The 15185-nt window shown below is 20.6% G+C and overlaps 2 protein-coding genes across 13 annotated transcripts in view; one reads left to right on the top strand and one right to left on the bottom strand.

Annotated features, from left to right (window-relative positions):
• Window positions 1-15185, bottom strand: part of LOC122507102 (sodium-independent sulfate anion transporter-like) — a 146341-nt gene that overhangs the window by 41800 nt on the left and 89356 nt on the right. For 3 of the 12 annotated variants that reach the window (XM_043619631.1, XM_043619629.1, XM_043619640.1), the window contains exon 1: window positions 4414-4642. The exons of 6 other annotated variants lie outside the window; for them this stretch is intronic. The gene's annotated coding sequence lies outside the window, so the exon portion shown is untranslated. Of the gene's footprint in view, window positions 1-4329; window positions 4348-4413; window positions 4643-15185 lie in introns of those variants that run through there. 3 more of the 12 variants (XM_043619630.1, XM_043619635.1, XM_043619632.1) reach the window with 3 other exon arrangements.
• The window catches only part of LOC122507104 (trissin receptor-like), a 78515-nt gene that overhangs the window by 13017 nt on the left and 50313 nt on the right, over window positions 1-15185 (top strand). The window lies entirely within an intron of this gene.

Raw genomic sequence — 15185 nt, 5'->3', positions numbered from 1 at the left:
TTTTTAGTTCAGTTGGCCTAATTTTTGAATTTTCTAATAAGTAAATATCGATTCCTTGTAATTTCACCTTTCATTTCATAAAAAAAAATTTATGGAGACTCTAATAGTTCTCGAGATATTGCGACTTTAGTGGGAGCGCGTACCGCGGAATTGAACTCCGTAGCGAGGCGGAATATGAAGCGAGCGTACAAACGTGCACAATAGGGTGTCCGTAACAATGCGACTTTCGAATTTTGTTTACGCCACCCCCCAGTTTAGTTCCAATAAAATAAAAAAAAATTTCCCAAAATTTGAAGCCGATTGATTAATATTAACACGTGCCAGAGATCCATCGAAATTTCCCATTAAAAATACATAGGAAAAATGCACTTTTTAAAAAAAAATTCATAACTTTTTTAATTTTCATGCAAAAAATTCTCCAGGTCACATTCGCCTTCATTTTTAGCTGCACTATAAGATAGCACTTTGCCAAAAATTTAATTTTAAAAAATTTTTAAAATGGCGGATGATTAAAGTGGGTCATAAAAATGCACCACAATATATCCAAGGTTTTAACACATAAGTGTTGTCAAAAATTCAAAAAAATTACTTACTCGGGCCTATTTTCGATCGTTCATCATGAATCTGATATCAGAAATTAATTTTTCCAAATTTTCGATCCAATATGGCGGGTTCAAAATTTTGATTTTCTACATTTTTAAAGTAAAAATTCTAAAACAACGTCAAGGGCGATTTTTGGAAGCGCTATTTACACTCAGAGAAAAAGTTTATTTCACTTAACCAAACTGTTTAATTAACCTATTTTATTTGTCACGATAAAACAATTTTGTACATGTGTGAATTTAAAAATGGCGATCTCACTTGTCTACAGTCCGCGTTCGCGTCAAATTTATTTGTTAAATCGGTAAATCAAAGAAAAAAAATTATAAGTGTCGGTTAAATAAATATTAAATACATTGTGTTCATTGACTTACTGCATATTTAATTTGTACCAGTGAGAAGAATATTTACAAAAAGGTTTTGTGAAGTTTTCAGTTTGTTGTTTCGAATAAACTTTTTTCTGAGTGCACGTATAAAAATCATAATTATAATATGTTTAATGTAATATTTCAAATGTTTTTTTACAATTAAGTAATTTTGTTTATATGAAGAAATACATATATAATATTTTACTTAATTGTTATTTATTCTCCTCTAATAATGTTTGAGTTTCCTAATTTAATATTTTCTAGTATACATATTATTGGTTAATTTATAATTTATTATATGTATAATTTTAAAATATCAATAATTATATAATAAATTATAAATTAACCAATAATACGTACTAGAAAATATTAAATTAGGAAATTCAAATATTATTAGAAGAAAATAAATAACAAAATTAAGTAAACAAAAATATTTATTTAAATAAACCAAATACGTTTACTAAAACTATTTATTTGAATCAAACAAATCTTTTCTCTTGAAATAAACAAATTTTTTAGTTATATTAAATAAAATTTTTTGGTTAAGTGTAATAAGCATTTGGTTAATACAAATAAACGTATTGGAAGAAATTTTTTGGTTGAATCAAACAAACGTTTGGTTGACTGTATAGCAATGCATTTATTTGGTTGATTCAACCAAAATTTGGTTGATTCGAACAAATTTTTTTCTGAGTGTACGAATCTAATGTTAAAATTTTATTTTTCAAATTATTCGATCCACTATGACGGATTCAAAATTATGATTTTCTACATTTTTAAGTAAATATTCTAAATATTAATTTATAGATTAATATTTACAAAAAATAATTATTGGGATGTTTTCGAAACTCTTTTATAGAAATTTAACTTTTTTACCTCTGCTCTTAAAAATCGATTATTAAAGGAATATTTAAAAAAAAATTTGAATCCGCCATGCCATATTAGATTCGGTAATTTAAAAAATAAATTTTTAACATTAGATTCGTAAATAGCGCTTCCAAATATCGCCCTTGACGTTGTTTTAGAATATTTACTTCGAAAATGTAGAAAATTAAAATTTTGAACCTGCCATATTGGATCCAAAATTTTGAAAATTAATTGTTACGGACACCCTATTGTGCACGTTTGTACGCTCGCTTCATATTCCGCCTCGCTACGGAGTTTAATTCCGCGGTACGCGCTCCCACTAAAGTCGCAATATCTCGAGAACTATTGGAGTCTCCATAATTTTTTTTTATGAAATGAAAGGTGAAATTACAAGGAATCGATATTTACTTATTAGAAAATTCAAAAATTAGGCCAACTGAACTAAAAATTAATTCAAAAAATTTTTTTGACTTTTTTTTGACAAATTTTGGAAATTTTTTTTTGTTCATAATATCAAATTAAACTACGTATTTTTAACTATATCGCCTGTAAATTTTATTAAAATCGATCAAAAAGTTTCAGAGTTATTAATTTTTGAAAAAAACGCAACACTCATTTTCAATATGGCGTAGCGGCCGCCATTTTGAAAATTTTTCAAAATCCTTTTAGGGTTAAATTTAATTCATATAAGACTTCTATTTCCCAAGGTTTCGAAGAAATCGGAAGACCACTTGCAAATCGCTTTTTTTCTGACGGAGTCTTACCCTTGAATCAAATAATTTCCAATTTTAACCAAATAAATATTTACTTGAATCAACTAATTTTTATATCTAAATCAAATAAATGTTTATCTGAATAAAATAATTTCCAAATTTTATCAGATAAATATTTACTTGAATCAAACAATTTCCAATTTTAATTAAATAAATATTTACTTGAATCAAACAATTTCCAATTTTAATCAAAGAAATATTTATCTGAATCAAATAAATATTTACTTGAATCAAATAATTTCCAATTTTAATAAAATAAATAATTGCTTGAATCAAATAATTTCCAATTTTAATCAAATGAATATTTATCTGAATCAAATAAATATTTACTTGAATCAAATAATTTCTAATTTTAATCAAATAAATAATTTCTTGAATCAACTAATTTTTATTTAAATAAAATAAATATTTATCTGAATCAAATAAATATTTACTTGAATCAACTAATTTTTATTTAAATCAAAAAAAATATATACTTGAATCAACTAATTTTTATTTAAATCATATAAATCTTTAACTAAATAAAATAATTTCCAATTTTAATCAAATGAATATTTATCTGAATCAAATAAATATTTACTTGAATCAAATAATTTCCAATTTTAATAAATATTTCCTTGAATCAATTAATTTTATTTAAATCAAATAAATGTTTATCTGAATCAAATAATTTCCAATTTTAATCAAATAAATATTTACTTGAATCAACTAATTTTTATTGAAATTAAATAAATGTTTATCTGAATCAAAAAATTGATAAATTTTATTAAATAAATATTTACTTGAATCAAACAATTTCCAATTTTAATCAAATAAATATTTACTTGAATCAAACAATTTTCAATTTTAATCAAATAAATATTTACTAGAATCAAATAATTTCCAATTTTAATCAAATAACTATTTCTATGAATCAAATAAATATTTACTTGAATCAAATAATTTTCAATTTTAATCAAATAAATAATTGCTTGAATCAACTAATTTTTATTTAAATCAAATAAATATTTATCTGAATCAAATAATTTCTAATTTTAATCAAATGAATTATATTTGAATCAATAATTTCATTATTTGACTCAAACACCATTTAATTGATTTAAATAAAAATTTTATTTGATTCAAGTAAATGTTTATTTGATAACAGACAAGTAATCGGCTGTTGAATCAAAACAAATTTTTTTAGTGTATTTTGCCAGACTTTCAAGCCAATGCAAAAAATTAAAATATTTCTATTTAATCGTTGCTCGAAATTGTAAAAAAAAACATTTATGACGTTAACATTTGTTTGCAGAATTGCAGAAAAAGTAAAAAAAATATATAAATACATTTTTGATATTAATTTGTTTACAAAAAAAAAAAAAAATGACTTCCAACTCAGAATTGGAAAAAGAAGTGAAAAAAAACTCTCGACGAAAAAATTAAATAATTCCAATGAAAAATAATTTTATTTTCCCAACGAAATTGAATTAAATTCTATAAATCACTTTTTTATCGCTAGTTTCTCTCCTCTAAAGTTGATGGCTTACGAACATATAAATGAAACGTTAGTACAACTACAAGTTCAATAGAAATGTAATTTTCGTGTTGCATGAAAGAAAATAATAATTTTTCCGCGAGAAATTCTTAACTTTTGATTCACTTTTTATATATACACATTTATATATATCAAAAAATGCATATAGCTATGTATACAATTTATTTTTGTCACCAATTCATACTTAAAAAATCCATTCGTAATTGTTATTAATTTTTTTTTTTTTTTTTTTTTTTTTTTTTTTAATTTTCTTTACAATGATATTCACCTACGTAAGCGTGAAGAAAAAAATTAACTTTTAATGCGAACGAGATTAAAAACCATTGCGCGCGCGTTTATATTAATCGCAGTGAAAAATTATACCGATAAATGATAAAATTTTTTTTTTTTTTTTTGTTATTTATTATGAATATTATCCAGAATTGTGTTTCAATTTTATTGTATAGAATGCGTAACTAAAGAATCTCGCTGATATACTGAAGAGTATAAATTCACTAAAGTTTGTAATATCAAATGGGAGTGTATATAAATTTTCAAGTGGGGATATATTGTACTTTCGTAATCAATTTTTTTTTCGTAATCAAACTGTGAAATAGCAGAAGTCTGTCAAGTTTGAATTTATTTTTTTTATCGTTGTTGATTTTTTTACAGTGAATCACATTTTTTATTGAAATACAATTATTTCCTTTTTTATTTTCGATTAAATTTTTGTTACATTTTCGTGACAATACAATTTGAAAATATTTCTTTAATATTATTCAATTTACTCTCTAAATTTGAATTAGAAAAAATGTTTATTAATTCAAATTAATAATAACCGTGAGTGACTTTTTGCTGTTGAATTAGTAAATTTTACTAATTTTAATTTTTACTTTTGTGTTTCTCTGATTTCGAGACAAAATTTTGACTTTTCTTTTGTTCAAAATTATTTTCATCGTTTCATTTCAATTATTATTGTCTGGAATTTTGAACTAAAACTCTTCTTTAAATCTATTATTTTGAATAATTTCTGACAAAGTTTTTTTCGATAATTTTCAAATTCATTTGAAACAAATTAAAAACTTGAACTAGAACTTTAAATAATTTCAAAAAATTTAAATTAATCTTTTGCAAAAAAAAATTAATTCTACAGAATTGTTAGTTAAAAGTATGAAAAACTCGAATTTTCAAAAATTTTAATTTGAAATCTTTTGGAAAATTTCATTATTTTAAAAAATTAAATTATTAACTAAAACTTTAGCAGAAATTAATTTTTAAATCAGTTTTTATTAGAAAATTATACGAGAATTCAATTATTAAAATATAAAAATAAATAATTTATTGAATAATTGAATGTTTCTTAAAACTGAATTCTTATAAAGAATTTTGTCAACAACTTTTTTCATTTTTTTCATTTTTTTTTTCATTTTTTTGAATTCTTTCGGCGAATTTTAATAGAGTTTTTAAGAAAAATTAAATTCTTTTAAGAAATTCATTTAAAATTTTACTGATAATTGAATTTCTAGGACGAGTTTTATTATTTATGAAAATAATTGAAATCTTGTGCAGAAATTTAATAAAATATTTGAAAATAATTGAATTTCGGAGTTAAATTTTGCTATTTATAAAGATAATTGAAATGTTGAAGAGAATTTTGTTTTAAAATTTTTGAAAATAATTGAATTTCTCGCAAGTGTTTAAATCACATTTAAAAATAATTGAATTCTTGTGATGAATATTGTTATTAATAAAAAAAATTAAATTTTTACCATGAATTTTACTATAATTTTTGAAAATAATTTAATTTCTGACAAGAATTTTAATAACATTTAAGAATAATTGAATTCTTGTGACGAGTAATATTATTTATAAAAAAAAATTGAAATCTGACACGAATTTTGTTTAAATTTTTGCGAAAATTGAATTTCGTCAAGAAATTTTGCTTTTAATATTAAAAATAATTGAAATGTTGACAAGATTTTTTATCGAAACTTTTAAAAATAATTAAATTCTGCGAAGAAATTTTTATTTTTGAAAATAATTGACTTTTGTGATGAATATTGTTAATTATGAAAATAATTGAAATCCTGTAAAGAATTTTATTAAAATTTTCAAATTTTTGAAAATAATTGAATTTCTGCAAAGAGTTTTAATTATTTCTAAAAATAATTGAATTCTTGTATTGGAAATTGTTATTTATGAAAAAAATTGTAATTCTACGAGGAATTTTACTAAATTTGTTGAAAATAATTAAATATCTGCAAAGAAGTTTAAATTACATTTAAAAATAATTGAATTCTTGTGAAGAATATTGTCATTTATAAAAATAATTAAATTTTGTCTCGAATTTTATGAAAATTTTTGAAAATAATTGAATTTCAGCGAAGAATTTTGCTATTTATAAAGATACTTGAAATGTTGATGAGATTTGTTTTTTTTGTAAGTTTTTGAAAATAATTGAATTCTGACAGGAATTTTATTAAAATTTTTACGAATAATTGAATTTCGGCGAAGAATTTTGTTTTTAATAAAGATAATTGAAATGTTGACGAGATTTTTTTATTGAAACTTTTAAAAATAATTGAATTTCTGCGAATAAGTTTTTACTTTTAAAAATAATTGACTTTTGTGATGATTATTGTTAATTATTAAATAAATGAAGTGTTTGCCAAGAATTTTATTAAAATTGCTGAAAATAATTGAATTACTCGGAAGAGTTTTAATTATACATTTAAATATAATTGAATTCTTGTGATAAATATTGTTATTTATGAAAATAATTGAATGTTTACCATGAATTTTATTAAACTTTTTAAAAATAATTGAATTTCTGCGAAGAATTTTAATTACATTTAAAAATAATTGAATTCTTGTATATAGTACTGAATTTTGTTATTAATGAAAAACATTGAATTTTTGCCATGAATTTTACTAAAATTTTTGAAAATAATTGAATTTCTGCCAAGAATGTTAATTACATTTCAAAATAATTGAATTTCTGTGATGAATATTGTTATTTATCAAAAAATAATTGAATTTTGACTGGAATTTTATTTAAATTTTTGCAAATAATTGAATTATCAATGAATTTTGCTTTTTATAAAGATAATTGAAATGTTGAAGAGATTTCTAATCGAAACTTTTAAAAAAAATTGAACTTCTGCGAAGAAGCTTTTACTTTTGAAAATAATTGACTTTTGTGATGAATATTGTTAATTATGAAAATAATGGAATGTTTGCAATGAATTTTATTAAAATTTTTGCAAATAATTGAATTTCTCGGAAGTGTTTTAATTACATTTTAGAATAATTGAATTCTTGTTAGTGAATATTGTTATTTATGAAAATAATTGAATTATTTATCATGAATTTTATTAAACTTTTCGAAAATAATTGAATTTCTGCGAAGAATTTTAATTACATTTAAAAATAATTGAATTCTTGTGAAGAATATTGTCATTTATTAAAATAATTAAATTTTGTCACGAATTTTATGAAAAATTTTGCGAATAATTGAATTTCGGCGAAGAATTTTGTTTTTAGTAAAGATAATTGAAATGTTGACGAGATTTTTTATTGAAACTTTGAAAAATAATTGAATTTCTGCGAATAAGTTTTTACTTTAAAAAATAATTGACTTTTGTGATGAATATTGTTAATTATCAAATAAATAGAATGTTTGCAATGAATTTTATTAAAATTTTTGAAAATAATTGAATTTCTCGGAAGTGTTTTAATTACATTTAAAAATAATTGAATTTTTCTGATGAATATTGTTATTTTTGAAAATAATTGAATTATTTATCATGAATTTTATTATAACTTTTTGAAAATAATTGAATTTCTGCGAAGAATTTTAATTACATTTAAAAATAATTGAATTCTTGTAATGAATATTGTTATTTATCAAAAAAAAATTTTATTCTGACAGGAATTTTATTTAGATTTTTGAAAATAATTGAACTTCGTCGAAGAATTTTGTTTTTAATATAAAGAAAATTGAAATGTTGACGAGATTTTTTATTAAAACTTTTAAAAATAATTGAACTTCTGCAAAGAAGTTTGTACTCTTGAAAATAAATGTCTTCTGTGATAAATTCTTATGATTGTTAATAAATGATTGTTAATAAATGATTGTTAATAAATGATTGTTATTTATGAAAATAATTGATTTTTCTCTTGAATTTTATTATTAAAATTCCTGAAAATAATCTAATTTCTCTGAAGAGTTTTGATCCTTATCAAAACAATGGTATTCTTTTGAAGAATTACGTTAAAATTTTCTACTTTAAATTAGAAAATATTTTTACTAATATTCAAATTTAGAAAATAGATTTCATTTTGAATTAATTTAGTTCTTTTAATATTATTGTTTTAGACAATTTTGTTCTGTATATTTGTTTCCACTAACAGAATATTAGAAAAACTTGTTCTAAATTTATTCATAAAAGTAATTTTTTCAGGAATGAATCTTCTTAGACGGTTAAGTTTTCCTTTTAATATTTAAGCTATACACTACAACTTCAAATATTGATGAGATCCTTCAGTCTAGCAAAAAGTTGTATATTTCTTGGATAGAAAAAAGCAAAAAATAGAAAAAAAAAGTAAAGAAAATTATTAATTCAGTGAAAATTTCTATAAGTATACAAATTTTTCGCTTCGCGAAAAGAAATGAAGGGAGAGAACTCGAGAGAATCTTATGCGCGCACGATTGATTTAGTTGAGAATTTTAATAAGTTTTGTTGCCGTTTCTGAGCTTTGGAAAGAGAGAAAGCAGGAAATGGAGAGAGAAAAAAAATAGAAAGAGAGTGAAAAAGAGTGAAAAAGAGAAAAAGAGAAACACGATAAAAAAAAGAGGGTGGAAAAATGATATTGAATCGTTGCCAGAAATTGAGGAGAAACTATATCAGTTTCCTGCTTTTGAAAAAGTATAGACGTTCTTAAAGTTTCGAACATACATTTAAAACAAAATAATAGTGTATCGAGAGAATTTAAAAATCCCTCTCGACCAGTTTGTCTTTTCTCTCCCTCAATCTCTTCTTGTTAATTTCTTTTTCATTTCCTCCCCCGAAAAAATCGATGACGATAGAAAAAAAAAAAAAAATTCTTTTCCAAATACTTTCTCCCAACATGTATCGAGACATTTTTTTTTTTATTCTTTTTCTTTTTTAAATGCATACACATGCAATTTTTTTTTTTCCCTCCAATCTCTAGTGAGTGGAAAAATAGTATTTTTCTATAGCTAATTACTCGATCGAGGAAAACTGTTTGGCAAAGTTTCAAACTTGTCGTTAGTGAAACTACAAAACGAGGCTTTTATTATATAAAAAAAAAAGAGTTTCACCCTTCAACTTGTTAAGAACATCGATGACTTTTTCTTTCATGGCACTTTATATGCTGTTCTGTTAAACTATCAAAAGCTTTTAGTCTTTTCTTTTTTGTTTCTAAATTTCTCTCTTCTAAATAGCAATTTTTCCCAGTGTATATTATTATTGCAAAAAAAAAGAAAATGAAGAAAAAAATTTGTTTGTGTAAATAAAATTAGTAACCAAAACAAATTAATTTTAAATGTAATTAAAACACTTCCGAGAAATTCAATTATTTTTAAAAATTTTAATAAAATTCATGGTAAACATTCCATTACTTTTATAATTAACAATATTCATCACAAAAGTCAATTATTTTCAAAAGTAAATACTTCTTCGCTGAAATTCAATTATTTTTAAAAGTTTCGATTAGAAATCTCTTCAACATTTCAATTGTCTTTATTAAAAGCAAAATTCATTGACAATTCAATTATTTGCAAAAAATTTAAATAAAATTCCAGTCAAAATTCAATTATTTTTTGATAAATAACAATATTCATCACAGAAATTCAATTATTTTGAAATGTAATTAACATTCTTGGCAGAAATTCAATTATTTTCAAAAATTTTAGTAAAATTCATGGCAAATACTCAATGTTTTTCATTAATAACAAAATTCACTACTATATACAAGAATTCAATTATTTTTAAATGTAATTAAAATTCTTCGCAGAAATTCAATTATTTTTAAAAAGTTTAATAAAATTCATGGTAAACATTCAATTATTTTCATAAATAACAATATTTATCACAAGAATTAAATTATTTTTAAATGTATAATTAAAACTCTTCCGAGAAATTCAATTATTTTCAGCAATTTTAATAAAATTCTTGGCAAAAATTCCATTTATTTAATAATTAACAATATTCATCACAAAAGTCAATTATTTTTAAAAGTAAAAACTTATTCGCAGAAATTCAATTATTTTTAAATGTTTCAATAAAAAATATCGTCAACATTTCAATTATCTTTATTAAAAACAAAATTCTTCGCCAAAATTCAATTATTCGCAAAAATTTTAATAAAATTCCTGTCAGAATTCAATTATTTTCAAAAACTTACAAAAAAAAATCTCATCAACATTTCAAGTATCTTTATAAATAGCAAAATTCATCGCTGAAATTCAATTATTTTCAAAAATTTTCATAAAATTCGTGACAAAATTTAATTATTTTTAATAAATGACAATATTCTTAACAAGAATTCAATTATTCTTAAATGTAATTAAAATTCTTGTCAGAAATTCAATTATTTTCAAAAATTATAGTAAAATTCATGGTAAAAATTCAATTTTTTTATTAATAACAATATTCATCACAAGAATTTAATTATTTTCGAAAGTAATAACATTCTTCGCAGAAATTCAATTATTTTTAAAAACTTACAAAAAAAAATCTCTTCAACATTTCAATTTATCTTTATAAATAGCAAAATTCTTCGCTGAAATTCAATTATTCGCAAAAATTTTAATAAAATTCCTGTCAGAATTCAATTATTTTTATAACTAACAATATTCATCACAAGAATTCAATTATTTTTAAATGTAATTGAAATTCTTCGCAGAAATTCAATTATTTTCAACAAATTTAGTAAAATTCCTCGTAGAATTCAATTTTTTTCATAAATAACATTATTCAGTACAAGAATTCAATTATTTTCAAAAATGATTAAAATTCTTTGCAGAAATTCAACTATTTTCAAAAATTTTAAAACAAAATTCTCTTCAACATTTCAATTATCTTTATAAATAGCAAAATTCAAGTCCAAAATTCAATTATTTTCAAATATTTTAATAAAATTCTTGACAAGATTTCAATTATTTTCATAAATAATGAAACTCGTCCTAGAATTTCAATTATTATCTGTACCTACAATTTTAATTGAATTCCTGAAAAGAATTCAATTTTTCTTAAAAACTCTATTAAAATTCGTCGAAAGAATTTAATTATTAAAAAAGTTGTTGATAAAATTTTTTATAAGAATTTAATGTTAAGAAATATTCAATTATTCAATAAATTATTTATTTTTATATTTAAATAATTGAATTCTCGTATAATTTTCTAATAAAAACTGATTTAAAAATTAATTTCAGCTAAAGTTTTAGTTAATAATTGAATGTTTGAGAAGTTACATAAGTAATTGCAATTTTTAAAAATAATTAAATTTCCAAAAGATTGCAAATTAAAATCTTTGAAAATTTGAATTTTTTATTTATTTAACTAACAATTCTGTAGAATAATTAATTTTTTTGAAAAAGTTTATTTCAATTTTTCCTTGAAATTATTTCAAGTTTTCATTTTTTATCATGTATTTAAAATTTTAAATGAAGAATTTCCGAATAATAACAGAAATTTTGTCAAATTGAATTTAAACAAATAAATTTGAAAATTTTCAAAAAAATTTTGTCAGAAATTATTAAAAATAATTGATTTAAGGAAGAATTTTAGTTATAAAAACACGAAAAAAAAATTTTATTTTGGAGAAATTATAAATTATTGCAGAAATTCAATTATTTTCAAGAGTAATAAAATTCTTCGCAGAAATTTAATTATGTTCCAAAAATAATAAAATTCTTTTTAGGAATTCAATTATTTTCATAAATAATAAAATTCATGGCATAATTTCAATTATTTTTAATACAATTTTAATCTAATTTCTCGAAAAATGAAATTATTATCTTAAAAATTTTATTGAAATTCGTCAAAAGAATTTTAATTACCTATTTAAAAATTTGTTGATAAAATTCTTTAAATTAGAGTTCAATTTTAAAAAACATTCAATTTTTCAATAAATTATTTCCTTTTTTTTGTATTTAAATAATTGAATTCTCGTAGAATTTTCTAATAAAAATTGATTTAAAAATGTATTTTCGTTACAATTTTAGATAAAAATTGAAAATGAAAATAATTTTGAAGAAGTTACAATAACAATAATTATTTAAATAATTATTTTGTATTATAAGAATATTTTCTTATAATACAAAATAATTATTTTATCTTTCGAACATCTTAAAGTATTATAAAAAATGAAGAAATCGATTGCTCCGAGTGATCGATTTCTTCATTTTCTGAAAAGAAAATGTTATTTAAAAAAAAAGTTATTGATGTTTTTGAATAATTTTGCAATTGAAGAAATTTGTAAATAAATGTAACAGAACATTTTTTTGAGTCAAATTTTTCCCTTTATTTTCTATCGTGAAGAATAGAAAATTTTATCTAATTGTAAAAAAATTTTAATAAACCATAGATTTTAGTAAATGAGTGCGAAGCCTGAAATAAATAATAAATCAAGTAATATAAACAACTCCGAAATAAATTTTCTCTTCTAATTATATTCTCGTTTTTGGCGAAATTAATTTTACATTTATCTAAAGTTGAGAATATTTTAGTGACAGAAACTTGTATACTGACGAGAAGTATATATACATATATATAAGGAAGATATCTCGGAAATTGTCTCAGTTAAAATTCAACCACAAAATGAAACTTTATGCATTTGCTGAAAGTGAAATGTTCCCTTTCAAAAAAAAAAAAAAAAAAAAACTTTCCTTTGTTTTTAATTAGCACTCACTTTTTTACAACATTCACAGTACATACTGACAAAAAGGAAATCTCGCGTAGAGAGACAAAAAAAAAATTGGTGATGAATGTGTGCGATTAAAAAAAAACTATACATAACTGTTAAAGAAAAAGTATTTAAAAATTTAATTTAGAATAGTTTTCATGCAAAATGATTAAAGTTCTGAAAGTTCAAACAAACGATTTCTTTTTTCTCTCCATCCATATTTCTTAAGGTTGAAATTTTTTACAATTTGCTTCAAAAAAAAATGTCTCAGCGAATAAATCTTTAAACTTTCTGTATTTAAATCTCCGTTTCGTCGCAATAATATAAAAATGAATTTTTTTTCATTTTCCACGGTTATTTTTAAATGCATTTCGAATTTTTTAATGTAACCTTGTTTTAAGTCTCAAATCTCAAAAATAGATTTTTAATTTTAAATGAGTTTTTTTTTCTTAATATTAGGTCATTTTTTCAAAATTAATTATATTCGACAATTAATACAAAATTATTACTACTCTCTAAATTTGAATTATTAAAAATGTATAAAAATTTGAATTCGAGACTGAAAATTTATTAAAATTAAAAATTTTTAAATTTAAAAAAAAATTTATTTTATTTCCTATTAACAATAAAATTAATAAAATTATTAAATAATTTAATAAATATCTAAAAAAAGAATTAGTGATAGGGAAAGAAATATTTTTATATAATTCTCTAATGAAAAAATAAAAACTAAAAGTTTATTTTAAACTTTTATTTGGTCATTTTAATTAAATTTTGTAAAATTATATTTTTTTATTTGGAGGGTAAGAAAAGTTAAATTAATTTTTTACAAAAAAAAAAAAAATGCACAACTTGATGAAACGAAACATGTGGAACGTGGAAAATTCATTTTTTTTTGTCAGAGTAAAAAAACAGATTTTTATCATTCTCGAATACCATTCAATACACATATATGAGATCTTTTCTCTCTATATAGGTGGATAGTTAAATTTATCTGCGAAAAAAAAATATTTGCAAATATTTTAAACCGCTTATAACTGATAAGGATTATCAGAAATATAATGCCTCGTGTATCATTAATAATTGTACCTATACTAACGATTTCTATATCTATATTTTATGTCTGCTCTATATAACTATAGTTTCCTAATATTCGAACATTAAATTTGTTTTAATCTAATTACAGGCTGTATCAAATTTTACTTGTTAATAAAAACTATTTTTTTTTAATTGAATTTTCTTTTTTTCTCTAAAAAATAAAATTGTAAATAAAAAAATAAGAATCCTTCTAAAGAGGATAATATTTAACAATAATATTAATAATAATTTTTATTATTAAATAATTTTTAATTTTTTTTATTTAAATAATTTTTATTTATTTATTTACTTTTTTTATTATAAAATTCAAATTTTCAAATTTTATTCAATGAAACTAGCAACAAAACTTACTGCTAACTTCTTACTGCCTTTTTTAAATAAAATTAGCAATTTACATAATAATAGAATTAAAAAAATTTCTAATTTAAATTTTTGTTGAAAACACTAAAAAAATTCAATTTTGGAGAAATTTTAAACATTTGCAGAAATTCAATTATTTTCAACAAAAAAAATAAAATTCTTCTTATAAAATTCAACTATGTTCAAAATTTTAAAAAAATTCCAATTATCTTGATAAATAACAAAATTCTTGTCCAAAGTTAAATTATTTTCATAAATGTCAAAAAAATTCTTGTCCTAATTTCAATTATTTTCAAAAATAAAATGCATTTTTCTAATTTCAATGAATTTCAATGTCTACTATTTTAATAAAATTTCCCAAAAAGAATTCAATTATTTAAAAAAAAATCTTAATAAAATTGTATGCAAACATTTATTTATTTTCATAAATAATACAAATTTCATAGGAATTCAATTATTTTTATAAATAATTAAAACTTTTTTAAGAAATTCAATTATTTTTATAAAAAATATTTTAAAATTTTAGAGAATAATTAATTAATTTAAAAACTTTCTTATAATTTTTCTTTTCAAATATTTTCAATTTTTAAATTAATGTATCGAAAATCATCGAATTGTTGCAAAGAATTTTATCAAAAAATTTGATAATAATAGAATTCCTCCAAAGAATTT

The sequence above is a fragment of the Leptopilina heterotoma genome, unplaced genomic scaffold, assembly GCF_015476425.1.
Source record: "Leptopilina heterotoma isolate Lh14 unplaced genomic scaffold, ASM1547642v1 Lhet_45, whole genome shotgun sequence".
Classification (NCBI taxonomy): Eukaryota; Metazoa; Arthropoda; class Insecta; order Hymenoptera; family Figitidae; genus Leptopilina; species Leptopilina heterotoma.
Note: the sequence above shows the minus strand (reverse complement) of the source record. Positions and strands in the feature narration are given on the sequence as shown.